Here is a 17366-nt window from a genome sequence, read left to right as displayed (position 1 = left end):
GAAGGGATGGAGGGAGGGAGGAAGGAAGAAAGGAGAGAAAAAACAAATTTAACACCTCCACAAGTAGTTATTTGTGGAGATATAATATCTATAAGACAGTAGCTAATACATATAAAGGTGTTTGTAACAATATCCATCGTTGCCTTGCATTTTTCTCTCATGCAGATATTAACACACACAAAGAGTATAAAACATCAGCTTCTTCCAAGCTCCCAGCAGTTTCCATCTTTTTGGCGACCACAGCTAGCATTTACTTTCTTCATCCTTTATAGAATAAATTTGGTGGGAAGTAGGCTAGTTCCTGGTGTGGGAGGGATATCCAGCCTTTCTGAGTCCACACACAAGGGGCAGGATCCCCTTCTGTGAGTAGGGAGTTGTGATGTTGTGGCTGTTCTCACCAGCAGAGGAGGCTTCTCAGGAACCCTTGAAATTTCTGAAATGGCCCTTCCCTTCTCTCAGCCTTGAGTCACAGCAGAGACCGGTGAAGAACACAGGCTTTGGAGGGTCAATTTTCCATGATGGAAGGGGAGAGAAAGAATGTTCATTCCATCTGGGTTCCAGGCTGTGTTTCCTTAAGCACAGTGTCACTATCTAATGTAAGCAAGCAATGTACTTAGAAGAACCTGTTTGCTCTAATAACCCTCTAACCCATTTACCACCATAGAAAGTCAGGTATCATTTCTCACTCTGCCATTGACGTGTCTGTCGTCCTTAACAAGTCCCATCCATTCTCTCTGCCTAGCTACATGTTTGTATGTGTGGTCACGTTTGGAGTGAGCCTTACAAGATCTTTCACTTCATGAAAATTTTAATAAAGAGCAGATGATCTACCTGCAATAAAATTCTTTGAAGAATAATTTCATGCAAATGCATTATTGTTGAAGCTACAAGTTCAAAAGTAACCAATTGAACACGTAGTGAAGTGTCAGACAACTTAAAAACACAAGTCAGTGGTAATGCTGACTTTTTTTCCTTACCTGTCCCTAAAGAAGAAAATTTCTCTATGAATTTTGCTTACAGTGTAAATGTTAACTTATATGACAGGCTTGTGGCATTTGTCAGACTTGCAGCTGGATGAGATTTTTTTTTTAAAGTTTCTTAAAAAATAAAGGTTCTGAAGTTAGGTTAGGTTAGCATAGTTGATATGGCAAACAAAATATACTCAAATGAAAGCTCTTATTTTTCAGCGGTACAGTGGTTTGAACTCAGGACCTTGCACTTGCTAGGCAGGTGCTCTGTCAGTTGGACCATATCACCAGCCCCTTGAAGACGCTTTCTTAAAGGACAGAAGAGTTGTTTATTTGAAACACATATACAGACCAGTATTCACTTGGGTGCTCTTCTTTGCATCACCATAGATGGCTGAATGGCATTGATGTCTTTCTGATACAGCAAGATGTCACCATAGTAGATATAGCTGGGGAACATCGGGACACCAATGACATTAATATGAGGTAGTCCAAGGGAATGACCCAATGTGATACAAGTTGTAACCTAAAAAGGGCAACAGATCACATTTGCCACAGTGGGAATGCTGTATTTTTGAGGAACTAAAAAAGAAAATAGAAGACTCCCAACTGTGCAACCTTTCTTACTGACTTTGTGGGAATTTGGTGAGTATGTGTGATGGTTTATGTGTGTGTGCATGTGTAAAGAAAGAAACGTCTTCATTAATCCAAGAGAGGCTGATTAAAATCTGAACTTCTGAGCTTGGGCTAGTATCTTATTTTAAAAAAGGCTGGCAAAGAAAAATCCCAGGAGCGATTAACAAATATTAAACAAGACATAAAACATTCTATTTTATAGGAATAAGAGCTATCTATTATATTTATTATATTTTTCTGCACATAAATCACATGCAGTCACTGCTGAAAATTTGGATATTATAGGATAACGACCAGAAAATGTCTCCAAAATCACTTTGCCAAAAGTTACACTTTTTCAGTTTTGGTATATAACTGTAGATGTAATGACATGATACTAAAGTGCCATAGCAAAACATTTTAGGGTAACATTTTTGTGTGTAAAGCTACATCTTAAAGAAATATTCCTATAAATAAACTACACTTAAAGAAATACTATTCTCTTATATTTTCACTGTGAGACAAAATAGTTCCCATTATATTTTTAAGCAACCTATAGTATTAAAATTCATGTATTCAAGAGTATTTAAGCATGATTACAATATTAGTTCTTTTGACTGAATGTATTTTTAAATAAAACAGAAATATCACAATAAACTACAAAAAAGAAAATAAAAGAGGGAGAAGGAGAATTATCTGACTCACTTCTGAAATCCTTGGTCCATGTTTTACCATCAGGGAAATGGACATCTCCTCCAATATTTGGTCTAGGTGGAAATGCATGATTTCTAGAACTGATTACTAGAGACCTATTAAAGGGAGAACTGACATGGTGATTTGTAGGAAAAAGAACTTAACAAAATATACACATATACGTAACAAAATATATCCTAGTTTACTCAGCCTTACTCAGGAGAGACAAGACAGCAATGACAAGCAGCCCAAGGGCATTCTTCATCTGTGAAGCTTCCTCTATCAGCCCATGAAATCATCCTCTTAAAAGGATGCCTGCTTGAAAAATCGAGGCAGCAGGAAGCAAAAGTTCACAATGGTTTTGAGAGAGAGGAGAGTATTTCCTCAGATAAAGGTAACACTGTCTGCTTCACCCTCAAAGACGGTGGTGAAGTTCGGGTCTACCTGGACTCCAGAGTTCCAAGGCTTTCTCAAAGGCATGTTTCACATGTGCTCTTTGATAATTTTCAGTTCTTAGAATGAAGTTAAATAGCAACACATTGGATCTTATTTCTTAATGCTCTATCAGATAGGAAGTGGCACCCTTATGTTGGTGCCCAGTCCAGTTACCTTTAGGTCAGGTTTGTGCTCCCCCACCTATAGGTCTTCTGAGTCTGGAGGAGTGGGGTCACATCAGGCACCTCATATCTGGGCTGCCTCATCATTTTCAGTGTTTCAGAATTTCTGCATTTGTTTCAGCTTTTCAGTCACTGAACCACTTTCTCTGTCTTCCAGAGTGGTTCATTTCACTCCTCAATTTGCAGTAGTTTTACAGGTATTTCTGATAAAGAAAAAATGTTGACACATTGGATGTGAAGTATTTCTCATTTTTCTGAAAAACCGTAGCATTTCATTGTGGTAACAGCATAGCCCTTTTCCCTTAATGATTGAGTGAAAAGAAGAAAAGAGGCTGTCTGCTTTTGTAATGATTTCATAGCCTTTGTTGAACTTGCTTGGTATAGAAATGTCACGGCAATATAAAAACCCACACGGTTGAGTCTGGTTTTACTTTAAAGTCAGAATTCTAATTAGTGAGCCAATCTGCATACTCCTGTTAGCTCTACCTTCTAGGGAAAGTCAATGAATGGATACATAGACTTTTGTTTTTGTTATAAGGGGGACCCATTTCTGACAAAATATTTGTTTTCAGAATAAATGCCGAACTTTCTTGAACCCCTGTGGCTTGACCTTTGAAAATGGGAAATAGTGCTCTTGCATTCCTGGCATGTGTAACTCAGCATTACCTGGACCATGTCTGCATCTTGTTCTGGTCTTTCTGGAATTGTGAGGAAGCCATGACACCTCATGTTCCAGAGCAGCAGCAGCAGCAGAAGAAAGCTGGGTATACTGGCCTTTGTCCTTCCTTCTCAGGCTAAGACAACCAATGCTTCCTGTCGCTTGATGCTGCAGAGTCTTTCTTTGTGTAGGGTACTTGTGCTCTCAGAAAACTAAAGGTTTTCTGATTCACATCTAGTAAGATCCTCCTCACTTGCAATTAACCTTTTGCCTTTGTGATCTTATGATAATCAAACAGAACACCAACAAGAAAACATTCCCTACCCTTCACAGTTGAGCAGAGCTCCAGAGCCTGATTGAGTGATTGAGTCAGCCATCCACAATATCTGGGGAGCGGAAGGAGCTGGTGTAACACTGGGAAAATGACTCAGATGTTCAAGAAAGAGTGCAGAGGTCAATATTCTGGAGCAAGGTGAGCAGAGGGTCAAGTAGTAGAGGATGGCGTGGGTAGTTGTGAAGATTGAGGAAGATGAGAGAGAGCTGGTAAGTCGCTGTAGGGTCTCAGATTTTGCTTTGAGTGATATGGTTATTGCCTTCATTCTGGCTCCTTGTCTCTTGCTATGACTACTGCCTTCAAGACTCCATATAGTCAAAGGCCAGTTGCAGGGTGAGAGAGAGGGGAAGGAGTAGAACGTGCTTCCCTGAGGCTGCCCACGGTTGGAAGCATCTGGACTGTCCCTCCCATAGGTTGCTGTTTCTTCCACCCACTGATTAGGTACACTGAATACATTTTTTCTTTATCAAGAAAATCTTGGCTTTTGCCAATGTGTGTTGCAAAGCTAACTGAAAGGAAGCAGTCATCTGCTGAATCATTTTTCAATGAGAGGTAATGACTGTGAAAGTTCAACTTGAGACTATTTCTGAGGTGACCTCAACCATAATCAGTGGGTCTACTGTGAATCTCTTAGGTATGAGTTTGATTTTCCTGGAAGTGGGGAAAAGACACTGGGCACAGATTCTAGGAGTGGTGTAGATCCTTCTTTGCTGTCCTTGTGGGATATTTATTTGTTTGTCTTCTTGACTGCCTTCCCTATAAATATTTAGCTTCTTTGTGGGTTTTTTTTTTTTTTTGGCAGTACTGGAGTTCAAACTCAGGGCCTCATACTTGTGAGGCAGGCACCATACTACATGAGCCACTCCACCAGCCTAATATTTAGCTTCTTGGGGGTGAGTGTTTTAGCTTTTATTGCTATACAACAAAACCCTGCGAAACTTAACGATTTATTATCTGTCATGATTCTATGGCTGATGGAACCTTAGCTGAACAATTTGGCGTGTCTTGATTAGTGTCTCTCCTATGGCAGTGGTCAGATGGTGTCTGGGGCTGGAACGTCCAAGAGGCTCCTGCTCCATCATGGTTCTGGTCCCTTGGAGAAGACTGGAAGGCTGGGCTCACCAAGGACAGCAGGCCTCCAGCCTCACCCACACATGTGTCCATGAAGACTCAGAGCTTTCTCCTCTCCTACAGGCAACCATGTTTTTCTGTTATTCCTTTTAACAATTTGATCCATGAGGCTAGAAAATATTTATTTCTCCATTCACATATGTACACCTCCATTTAATGGAAATCTACTTAGTATTTTTGGTGTCCCCATCTCTTTGAGTGGGAGAGGAGAGGTGGGCCAATAAATTATTCATGGTGCCTTTAGTTTGTGCTATAAGAGATTTGCACAAAGTGCTGAACTTACACAGAAGTCAGAGGCATTAATTTTCCTGAAGGATGTGGGCAAGAAGACAAAGTGGAATTATTCTGACCCTGTGTTTCCTGACCTTTATTAACCTTGGTGACTCTTTCCTGATGTTTGTCAAGTCTATGATCCCCTCATGTCACCCCCAAATCTTTACATATTTGTCTCTGAATACATTTGCTTTTAAAAGGTAGTCTCATCTCAAACAATAACATCAGACAAATATGGGCATTGTTTTCAGATCACATGAATTTGAATATGAAAATATTAAAAGGAAGAATGGCCTAGAGTTATCCTCTGTGTCACGGTTGGCTTGTGTTTCATCCTTTGGGAAAAAAAACTTCCCTAACCTCATGGATCTTTCTGTTGCATGAATCTCTTTCCTTGAGAGTGTGACCTAATAACAGCACAGATGGAGCATTCATATTGGGTTCTTCCACTCTCTCCCCTTCCTTACCAAGTCAATTTTATTAAGCAGAATTTCATAGGTCTTATAAAGTCTTGTTTTTCATCCTATGATTTTGATATTATCTTGTGTATGATAGGGATGCTGAATGGACTTTCTATGTGTAACAGGTAAGAACATGTTCTCCCCTGAAAATTCATTTATTTATTTTTTACTTGATAAATTATTTTATTATTATGATGCTATACAAAGGTTTTACCTTCCAGGCCATCATCCCCTTAAATATTCACTCATTTGCACTATAACCTGGGTGGTAAGAAGTAGTTTACAAACCAGAGCACCACTGCCATCCACTTGAAACTCAGTTTGTCTGGAAAGATTGTCAATAGTTTGGGCCCCAGGATTTTAAATTTTTGTTAATTAAGCTATGGCATCATAGTTCTAGCAAAATAAAAGACAGCAAGAATACAGAACAAATTATAAGTAAATATGCTATTCAGCATCTCTCAAAATAGTCTTATACCTTATTTTTCACAAGATGTGGCTGGGACTTTAAGATGTTAACATTCTTCTACTATTTGGTTTGAATATTTCAGCACAGTTTACCAACCTTCAAAGATCTCTCCTACAGATTTCTCTGGCTCACTGAATCACTAATGTGATAGCCAACACACCTGGAAAATCATGGAAATGGAACCAAGGTTTTAGAATTGGAAGAAAACCAAGGGTGCGCAAGTTCTATTTTCTTATCAACAGAAGACCTTGGCACAGGTCTTTGTAATTGTACTTGTTCTGGAAAACCTATCTTACAATCTCAAAACATCTCTCTTGCAAATTTAACATTTATCCACAGCTTTCCCTACAGAAATGGGCTATTACATGAGTATCAGTAAAAAATGGAGAAGTGAACGAATTTCCTCTCTTACTGATGCCTGCACAGGCAAGGGAAGTCACGGAAGGAGCTGTTTTCTAAGACATATGGAATACAGGCCATGTTTTCTCAGCCAAGGTGAAGCAAGAACTCCCTTGACCACCAGGGAGTCCTGAATAGGTGCCCCTCACCTCCCCATTTCTGCTATTCTTGCTACAGGTCACCAAATCACTCATCAGTCACAGGAAAGGGGACTTCTGGAAAACTGAGGAAACCACTGTTGTGACCAGTGGAATTGAGCAAGAAATCACAGATGAACTCATCTTAATAAAGACTCATACAATAAGAAACTTCAAGATTACTCAAAATAGCACTTGACAACTAATATCTAAACTACTATACAAAGACTATACTTTCAGGGATCATTTCTATAGTTTGTTAAATCTCTAAACATTGTCCATTACTCTAGGGGATGGAATATTGGTCCTGACTACACAAGACAAAATTGGATTTTGGATATAGTATAGAGAGGAGGACTATGCCTAGGATCCAGGGGATTCCCTGAGGAACTTCTTAATACTTTCATGTGTAATAGAATAGGCTGGTAAAAAAAAAAACTAAGGCAACCAAAGAAATAGGAGACAATTGAGACTCAGGCCCTTTGGGAATAAAAGTCACTCTACCAGGTAAAGAACACTGACTAACAGGGGTACTTGTTAAGGGAGGTATTAATGTGGAATGAATAGTATAAGAAAGAAGCTATAGATATAATATTGACCTCATGATCAGTTACAAAAACAATGACTATAGTAGCTTCATTTATTTTCTCTTTGCTTATCCTATATATGTGTTTTTTATGTACAAACCACTATCTTCTTATTTCTCCTTTCCATTTGCATTTATATTTAAGCTCCTGGAAGCCAACTTTATAATTTAATGTTTATAGAAGATATATTCTGTGATAGACTTTGGGAGAGTTACTATCAGGAGTGTACATCGTATTTGTGGTAGTAGGGTAAGTACCTCTTCACTTGCAAGTACAAAGTTGCTCCAGTGTCATATGAGAGTAGATGGATGAATATAGGACCTGACTAGCCAATGGGGTGAACTGAGTCAGCTCTTGATTCATTGCCTACTACACACATTTCCACCTATCATTGCTTGCTGTACAATAATGGTGATGGAGCTGTAAGTAGTTCTCTTTTGCGAGACAGTGTGCTTTGAAACTGGCTGGCACTGTGCTCTGTGGTGATGCTAAAAGTAGAATAGCTTTCTTGTCCTGGTTCCAATGTGCTTTTCTCACCAGGTTCTCCATCATCTAGCTTCTGTATTGTGTGGACTCTCTACATACAACTCCTGCAGCGTGTGACAGCCAGCAGCACCCAGTGGTCCTGAGGCACCTCCCTATAAATAGCTTCCCATGGCATCTCCTTGGGCAACTTTCCAGAAAGTCCCTGGAAAGCTCCTGGTGTATCACTTCAGCAATGTCTCCACCATCCGCTAAGCTGACCTCTAGAGTGAGATGTGTAGCTAAGTCTTGTGGGGAAAGTCCTCTGGAGGTGTCGGGCCTAGAGGTAGACTCTTCTGCTATTTCTGTGTTCTTTAGAGTCCTCTTTACTTCTTACTAGCCAATTCTTCATGACTTAAATCCTCTTTTATGGGTAATAATTCTTTATGTTATACTTTTCCCGTTCAATTTGATTTAAGGTTTCTGTTTTCTGTTTGGATCCTGACTGAATAAAACAAGTATGTGCTTTCCAGACAATTTTCTCTTGAGTGTAGTAACAGCAATGCCATGTTCCACCTTTGTAGCACAAATTCCCGTAAATTCATTCTCTATCCTATGAATACCACATTCTGGGGGCATGTATCGTGGGCTTGTTAACGTCATATTACCAATCACAGAGCCTGGCAAAATAGACATGCATTGAGCACTCTTTTGAGGCTTAACTGAAAAAAATAAAACCAAAGATGTTGTCTGATTATAGAGTGTCACAAATGTGTTTAATATGGGTGTTGCCTGCATATCCATTTTTCAGGTTTGACATATATTGTTTCTAACCCAGCTGTACCCCTTCATCTGTGGCCTTCCTTTCCCGTGTGGCAGTGGGTGATATAGCCCACTTGTTCCTTATTCCATTAACCCCAAACCCATCATGCCTCACAGCTTCTGACCATCACAAATCTGATGGTCATTGCCTGAGTTCCAGTTTCAGCACTTACAAATTCTGTGAACATGGACACATTTTTAACTTATATTATGCTCTGTTGTAAAAAGAAAATGAGAATGCTTCATCTACCAAGTTATTAAAAGCATAATTATATTGATGACTCCTTTGTAAATTATATTAAATTTATTGTACTTATTATTTTTCTGACATTAAAGATTTTTCATGTGATTAGGCATATGAAGAAGAAGCCTAGCTTGCAAACTGTCTTTCTGGCATAAAAAGAAAGGATATGAAGGAAAGTAGTAAAAAATATAGGACAAGCATGGCACCACCCCCAAGACACTGGCATTCTATGCAATCTATTGCAATTACTGAATAACTTGATAATCGTGAGCTTGTGGAATGTTGAACAGAAAGCAGCACTTTAAAATGAATAAAGAATAAGATCATGGTGAGAGGCAGAGACGAATGTAAATCCTGACTTCCTTTCTATCTGGCTTGTAGACTTGGATCCATTAACCTTCTTATGGTTTTGGTTCCCTTGCTTGGAAAATAGGGGATAGTAACTGTTTCTTCGAAAAGACGGTTTTGGAAGAGTTAATGAAATAGGGTATAATGAATATCCACTTCAGTGCTTGTCACATTGAAAACTATTGCCCTATGAGCACTGATTCTCCTTGCAGTTGGAACACATGTTTAAAAGTCGATTAAACCCTCTTATAGAACAGATGGGAAAACTGAGATCTAAAAATGCTAAGCTGTTTTATTTCTTTAAAAAAACTAAGAAATGACTCAAGGGACTGGGTAAGATCATTTGAAGTGGATTTCAACTTTTTAAAGTAAATTTCCTGAGGAAATAGTGTCTGTGTAATGAGATAAATTTAAAGAGAAATATTTTTAGCTGAATCTGCATTACAAACCACACATTACATCATCTTCTACACGAATGTGGGAGTCTTGTACAAGAGGCAGCCATGTGATCAGGTATTCTTGATCATCATTGCCTTGAGCTAAATGTTACTGTGAGAACAACTGCTGAAATGGCATGTTTCCAAGACAAATACTGCCATATAAGGTCACATAGCATGTGTAGCCCAACTTGCGGTTCAGCTTATGATAATGTTAAATCACCCCATTAATCTTGCTGTAAATCAGACTCTAGCTATCCAGTGGTTTATCACTTGACATTCAAGGTCAAAGAAAGAATCTCCCCCAAAGAGCTTTGCTCCTATTGACTTTGCAGGGATAGAGTTTGCATGAATCCATAAATATCTCTGTGACAGATTAAAATGGTCTCAAATTTCTGGCATTCTATGTCCCCTCACTTGAGGCATTAGTTCTCTGTCTTTTCTGCTTAAATCTGGGTGGATTCTGTGAGGACTTTAACCATGAGAATAAGCAAAAGTGAGGTAGTACCTTATGAGTCTGGCAGCTGTTCCAGCCAGGTGCCAGACACGCAAGCGAGGAAGCCTGGAATTGCTCCATCCCCTAATCATCAACTGCAACCACAGGAGAGAGAACGGGCAAGAAGCTCACTGCTGAATGCCATAGCCCTCATAGCTTCTTGTTTTAAGGCAATAAATTTTGACATGTTTTATTTTCTGTCATTATTGTTATGTAGTAATAAATAACCAGAAAATCTCCCTTAATTCTTTGAATGACCAGGGCACTCCTTCCCCTCTACACTTAGTATAATGATGTTTGTCTGCTGACTTTCTGAGGAAATGCAGCAGGGACATAGGAGAGGGGTCTTTGGTGCATTTGTTAATGGACTGAGTACATATTTACTTTTAATTCACATCCTGCCTGTTTCACAATCAGATTTGATGCCGTGATGAAATGATTAGAGAATGGATGAACGAATGAATGGAAATAGTAAGTCAGCCATTAAACACTTAAAGTCAGGCATGAACTTTATGGAGCCATTTCACTCAATTACTTTCACTTGCTGAATAAAAATTCGTGCTTCTAATTACATTAGTGAATTGAATGTTTCATGATTTTCTCTCGAAATATATATCAAATGCACTCACCCTTTCCTTGACCACCTCACAATTTCCCAAACACAGCACATCATTGGACCATTGCTCATGGAGTTACTTGTAATGTTCTTTATCTTCAGTCTGAGCCTGATAACTCCTACTCATTCTTCCTTCTAATGTTAACTATTACTTCCTCCTTGGTGTAGGGATAATTTGTTCACTCACTCAACAACCATCGAGCACACACTTGATGCTAAGTATTGTGTCTTTGATTGAGAGTGGCAAATTCCTTCTACTCAAGGAAGTTACGTTTTGATGAGAGATAACTTTAAGGCAATACTATAATACAGTGTGAGAAGTATTTTGGGAGCTCTGGGGCAGGATATCTAACAGAGCCAGGAGGAGAAAGAGGGCATCTCAGAGAAGGTAGCTCCTGAGCTGAGTCTTTTCATCCAAGACCAAGCCAGCCAGCAAGCAAGAAACTAAAGAGGTTTATTATCATTAGATGATTTGCAATAATAAAGTACTATGAAGGAGGTTCAGTTTTTCCCTACTTCTCTCTGGCCTCGCACCTCTCCCCATTCCAGTTGCTGGGATCCTTCTATCTGTATTAGAATAATAACCTTTGTGTTAACAGTTAGGGATAATGAGGGCTCTGCTGTTACACTTAGCCGGCTGTAACTAGATCGGCTTTCAGCATCCTGACTGCCAGCTACATGCAGAAAGAGCTTCTGGAAGCAGGGTTCCCTGATTTTTCACTCTGTGGAGTGCCTAGCTTTACCATGTACCAATGCTATTCCAAGTGTGGTCTTTGCTGGCCTATGAATGGTTCATTATTATTCTATAATGAGATTGGTACAAAAATGGAGAATAAGTATTTAGCTCATGTAGTACCCTGACAGAGTGATTTATGTCTACTGAATTGAATAATTTATAAGCAAGAAAAGGCATTTGTCTTTTCAGTCTTTTTTTCTTACTAATTCTTCTTTTTCGTAATTAAAATGCATTGGTCTGTGGCTTATTGGAAATTTAAGGAACTTAGCCCTTCACTGCAGATGGTTGGGAAACACTGATGGGCATAAGGTCTCAATACCCTCTGATGTTGCATTGCCGCCGCCTCCATCCCCCTTGCATCCTGAGTTATTGCTCTTTGGTTCTCTGTGTAGATTCCTACTACTCTGGAAGTCTCCTCAGTTTCTCAGTATTAAGGATGAAGCCCCTCCTGGGTGATCCCACATGTCTGTGTGCGTCCTCCATTAGGGCTGTAGCACTTGGTACCACACTGCTGAGTTCTCCATCTCCCTCTGAATACAGAAACTCTGAAAGAGTGGGGCCACGTCTGCAGAATTTTGTATCTCTAGCATGGTCCCTGCTATGCAGTAGACACTCAGATCTGTCAAATAAGTGAATTAGCCAATGAATGGTGGAAGGGAGGAAGTAGATCTGCCATCAAACCTCCAAGAGCTGCTTCATGTCAGCCCTCCTTTGTCCACTTAGAGAACAGTCAGGGTTTGATTCTTAGGTGGGACAGCGTGAGCTCTCTCTGCTCCTGGTCCATGAAACATGGAAGATCCCCTAGACAGATCTTCTGACTCATCTATGGTTTAGGATGGAATCACTCTCTAAGCTACAATTTCCTCCCTGATCTCCAGGCTGCTTCCTAGGTGTCCTGGACCAGTATAAACTTCCTAATGCAGTCCTGTGTTATATCATAGTAACCCTTTCTTTCCTCACTCACTTTGCCTCCCCCCTATCCATCCACCAATTCAGACTTCCCCTTCTTAGGCCTGCTCATACTTGGATCATCTTCCTGCATTTCAAATGTGGTTACATGTTCTAACACACACTCATCCTTATCACTATACTGCCTTTTCCCCTCTCTCTCTCTCTCTCTGACTTTGTCTTTCTTTCTATCATGTGTGTGTCAGAGAGAGAGAGAGAGAGAGAGAGAGAGAGTTTTGTTCTAATTCTATTTCTTTGTCTTTATGTGCATACTTAACATGTTTGCTTATCAACAGCAGGAAAGGGACATTTTTAGCAAACCCTGACTTATTATCATTCATAATTTTATTCATAACTGCAAATATTGTGTTCTGGTGTTGCTTGGTGCCTGGAAAAGCAGGTGAGTAAAATACAGAAAGATAAAGAGAAAAATACTCCAAAGCAAGTGAGGGTGCCGATGGCCAATTTTTCCCACTCAAAATTTTGTTGTACAGCCTAACCTAGTCACAGTCATATCTATGCCAAGGGTTTGACTGTGAGATTATGCGCTGCATCCAGACTTTGTTAAGCAGAACTGGATTTGGGCTTAGATTATAAGGATAATTGTCATGTGGCTGTTATTCCACATCAGACCACTCGTCACATTGGATATCCATTGCTAGCAGAGATGACCAGAAACTCAGCAGATTACAATGACACACGTTTATTATTTCACTTTCTGCAAGTTGTGGGTTGGGCATAGCTTAGCTGGGACCACTGCATAGGATCTCAAGGTATCTGCTAGATTTCATTCTTCTTTGGAAGTTTCACTGGGGGAAAAAAAAATCCTCTTCTAAGTTCACTCAGGTTGTATTTATTTACTTTCTGTTCTGTTTCATTATTCATCATCTGTGGCTATTTATTGGTTAAATTCCAGTCTGTTCTCAATATCCCTTTCTGCTCCAAAGCTTGAGCCATTCATTTCCTCCTGATTTTCTGAACCCAACCTAAGCAGAAGTAGAAAGCCTTAAAATATCCACTTGACAGCTTTTTGGGAATCCTCATTAATTTGCCAGAATGCTGGGCTTGTCCTGATGCAGCTTCTGTGAAATAATTAGAAATATACACATTGGCTCTGCCCCTATTTCCTGACACAGAGCTACTAATCTCTTGGAATTTCCTGAGTGATAGAGGTATTAGGAGAATCATTTGCCCTAATGTTTGCTCTCTGCCCTGCTTCCTGACGCAGAGCTCCTAATGCCCTTGTAGATACAGGTGCTAAGTGAATTTTTGTTCCAATGTTTGGTCTTTGACCCTGGTTCCCGACAGAGTTCCCAATTCCTTGGAATTTCCTGGGTGATATGAATGTGTTTTGTTCTAACAAGGTGACTTTTTGTGGGCTCCTAAATGGGGCTGGTCACCAGAAAGAACAAGCCATGATCAGAAGCTTGGCACTTTCAATCTAACCCCCATCTTCTGAGAAGGAGAGAGGGGCTAGATATTATGTAAGAATCTATTGTGCCTATGAGGGAGGCTCCACAAAAATTCCTCAAGCCTGGGATTTGGATAGCTTCCTGGTTGATGAAAAAACCATGTTGAGGTAGTGGGAGGGTGACATGCCCAGAGAAGATATGGAAGTTCTTCACTCCTTCCCATACACCTTTCACTATTTGCCTCTTTATAGGTATCCTTTGTGATATCCTTTACAATAAACTAGTAAACACAAATAAATGCTTCCCTGAGCCTTGTCCTAGCAATTTGTCAACTGTGTGGAGAAGGTTGTAGGAACTTCTGATTTATAGCTGCTCTGTCAGAATCTCAAGAGGCACAGTCATGCTCATGATGGCTGAAGAAAGGGATCAGTCTTTTGGGACTGAGCCCTTAACCTGTGGTAGTTAGAGTCATAACTGAATTGTAGGACACCAGTTGGTGTTGGGATAGTTGGAGAAATAGTTGGGAGGTGGTCCTATATGTGGCCCTATATGAAGCATTGTGTGAGGATAGAGCTTTGCTCATATATGTTCCAAGTCTGTTCAAAAGTTCTTAGGTGACTCCTGAAGTATGAGGTAGCAGGTTTGCTTACTTATCTTCTGCTTTAGCACCTGTTCAGAAATTTTTATACCTGTCACACATAAATCATGGATTTGTACTCTATTTCTCCATGCTTTAGCAGTGGGGACCCTGCTAATCAGTGGCATCCAGCCTCCTAAGTGTCCTCCCTGGGTTTCCCAGTCTTGCTCACCTCAGATTGTTCTCAGTGTTCCTCCCACTTCCTGGGCTCTACTTCCACTGACTCATCTTCATACCTCATCTGCTTAACTTAATTATGACTGGACTCTGACTTTGCCCCTAATTCCCCCACCTTTTTTTTTTTTAAAGACAGGGTCTTGCTATGTAGCTTATGCTGTCCTCAAACTTGGGATCCTCCTGCTGGATTTCAGGCAAGCAACACCACACCTGGCCCTTTCCCCCTTTGAAATGTGGGTTTAGCCCACTGGGCTACAATTGTTGTCAACACTTGAATCTGGAACTATGCCTTGACTCCAGTTCTTCATCCATCCCTGTTCTGAACAGAAATTAGTTTCACATTTTCAGCTCTCAGAAACTGGTCATGCCAAAATTGATTCAGGCTTGCTCAGTCTGGGTCAGAAGGTAATTTTATGTGTGTATCATGGACAAGATAGAAAATGATCCAGAGTGTGAGGGATGGTTGGTCTTCCAAAGATAAAAAAGGAGAAAGTTGGTGAGAGTGGAGATGATCTGAGCACAGACTTATTCTTAGACAATTGCAAAGACTGAGTAACACCTCTCATGTGTGTCTCCTCTTGTCCACTCTGCTAATCTTGTGAGCTATCCCTTCCCTCTCTAGAGGTGGCACAGGATGAATGCACAGGCTATGGCAATTGAGAGAACGTAGCCTTGAACAAAATAAAGAAGTCAAAGATGACTGAGTTTCCAAGAGGAGGATATAAAAAGAAGATGATACCGTTATGGGAACCATTGAACACTGAAGATGGAACAAGTCTGGGGAAGGAATGGTAAACCATAGAGTCAGATGTCTCCGACTTCAAATAACTGAAGAATTCTGTGTAACACTGTTGAACACAAGAAAATGCTATGGACACAGAAGTTCTCCAGTAGTTTTGAGACAAATCCTGAGTCAGCAGGATTCTGAGTCAGATCCATGTTGTCTTGTTGTTAACTCTCCGCAGACATATTCACACATTAAGGGCTGTAGACTCTTAAATGCCAGTGTGGAAATGCTCTGCTATTTCAGAGTATCATCACACTTTTGTGCCCATAAAGCCAGGGTGTTAACTAGAGAAAAATGGCAACAAAATTAAGAAGGATCAGGTTGATTTATGTTCTGCTGATCAAACCTCAAGTAAAACCAAGATCTTCAAAGCAAGAGTTATGCTACTCTTCACTGGTTGCTAATTATTGGAAATTCATCCTTCTGAGGATAAGATTCTACAATACAAAAACATTGCTATTCACCATGGTTATTATGAGGGCTAAATGAATCATATGTGTAAAGAACAGAGCTTGTTCTTAACCCCTCACCTTCAACCAAAGAAGGGCACTTATTAGAACCACTAACCAAACCTGAAACATAAGAGAACACCTATTCTATAAGTGCTTTCTTTGCCAATGTCTTCCCAAGATTGTCTTTGTCCACTGTTGCTTCTTTCTCATCTTTCAGTTGTTCTTGGTGGACAACACGGATGTTGCTGCCTCAGCATCAATTCTTTCCTTGCCCATTCTCTTGGGGCCTCATGATAGGGTGTGACTGAGTACACACTCCCACCCCCCAGGAATCTACAGCAGTCATGGCCGTCCTGCTTTTGTTTCTGTAATGACTACTCAGTGTGGCTTCAGGACCAGAGATAGCCCAATTGGAGGAAAGTGGAGAAGCTTGTTTGGAGGATAGAGGTAATGGATTGGAAAGGTAATGCCTGTGCTTATCTGACCAGTACAAGTAAATCTACCAAAAGGATGAAGCCTTCACTCAGGGCAGAGCCAAAAGAGCAGCAGAAGAAACTCATCAAACTACAACTAAAAACTACTCTGAGGGTTTTCTTGTTAATTGGTTAGCCAATGAATTCAGTGAATTCCCTTTATTAAGTTAATCTGTACCAAAATCATCCTAAGGGATACTTTGATCAGATTTCTTCCCCTCCCCATCTCCGCATTTATGCTGCTGTGGTTGTGGCTTTTCTGTGACATTCACATTAACAAATCAATGAATTACTCTTCAGTTCTTCCTTTATCTAGCCCTTAAGTGATAGAGCTGTTAAACAGACACACTCAAAAAATACAACAACAAAAACCCCAGGAAACCAGACACATTCACAACTGTGAAATGACATATGTAAAAAGATACTAATTGTAGTGAGGTTTTTTTGGCAGTACTGGGATTTGAGCTCAGGGCCTCATGCTTGCTAGGCAGGCGCTCTACCACTTGAGCCACTCTGCTAGCTAAATATAGTATTTTTTGAGAAAGAAAAATATTGAAAACAAGCCTAAAATGCTTACTAATAAAAGACATTTAAATAAATTATGGATTTATATACTGGGTTAATATCTAGATATTTAATCCAATGAGACAGCTCTCTTACTGATATAGCTCTGTCTCTGAGACATATGAAATGAGAAAAAATGAAGTATGGAATAAGACATCAAGGATGCTATTCCTTGGGTAGAAAAAAAACAAGACTTAATGTACATGCTCATTAATGCATCGAGAAGATGGAAGAATTCACAAGGAATAAGTAACTCCTTACATCCAGAAAAGAAAACTGGGCAGCTGAGATGGCTGAAAGGGAGAAAATTCCTTACTACATAAATATTTCCTTACTTTTCGATTATACTAGTTTGAAAAAACTAGTGTAAAATACTTAACATGCAGAAATGTTATTTGTTTTTTCTTTTGTCT

Source organism: Castor canadensis, chromosome 2 (genome assembly GCF_047511655.1).
Source record: "Castor canadensis chromosome 2, mCasCan1.hap1v2, whole genome shotgun sequence".
Lineage (NCBI taxonomy): Eukaryota > Metazoa > Chordata > Mammalia > Rodentia > Castoridae > Castor > Castor canadensis.
The sequence above is the reverse complement of the archived record's forward strand: the minus strand, read 5'-3'. Positions refer to the sequence as shown.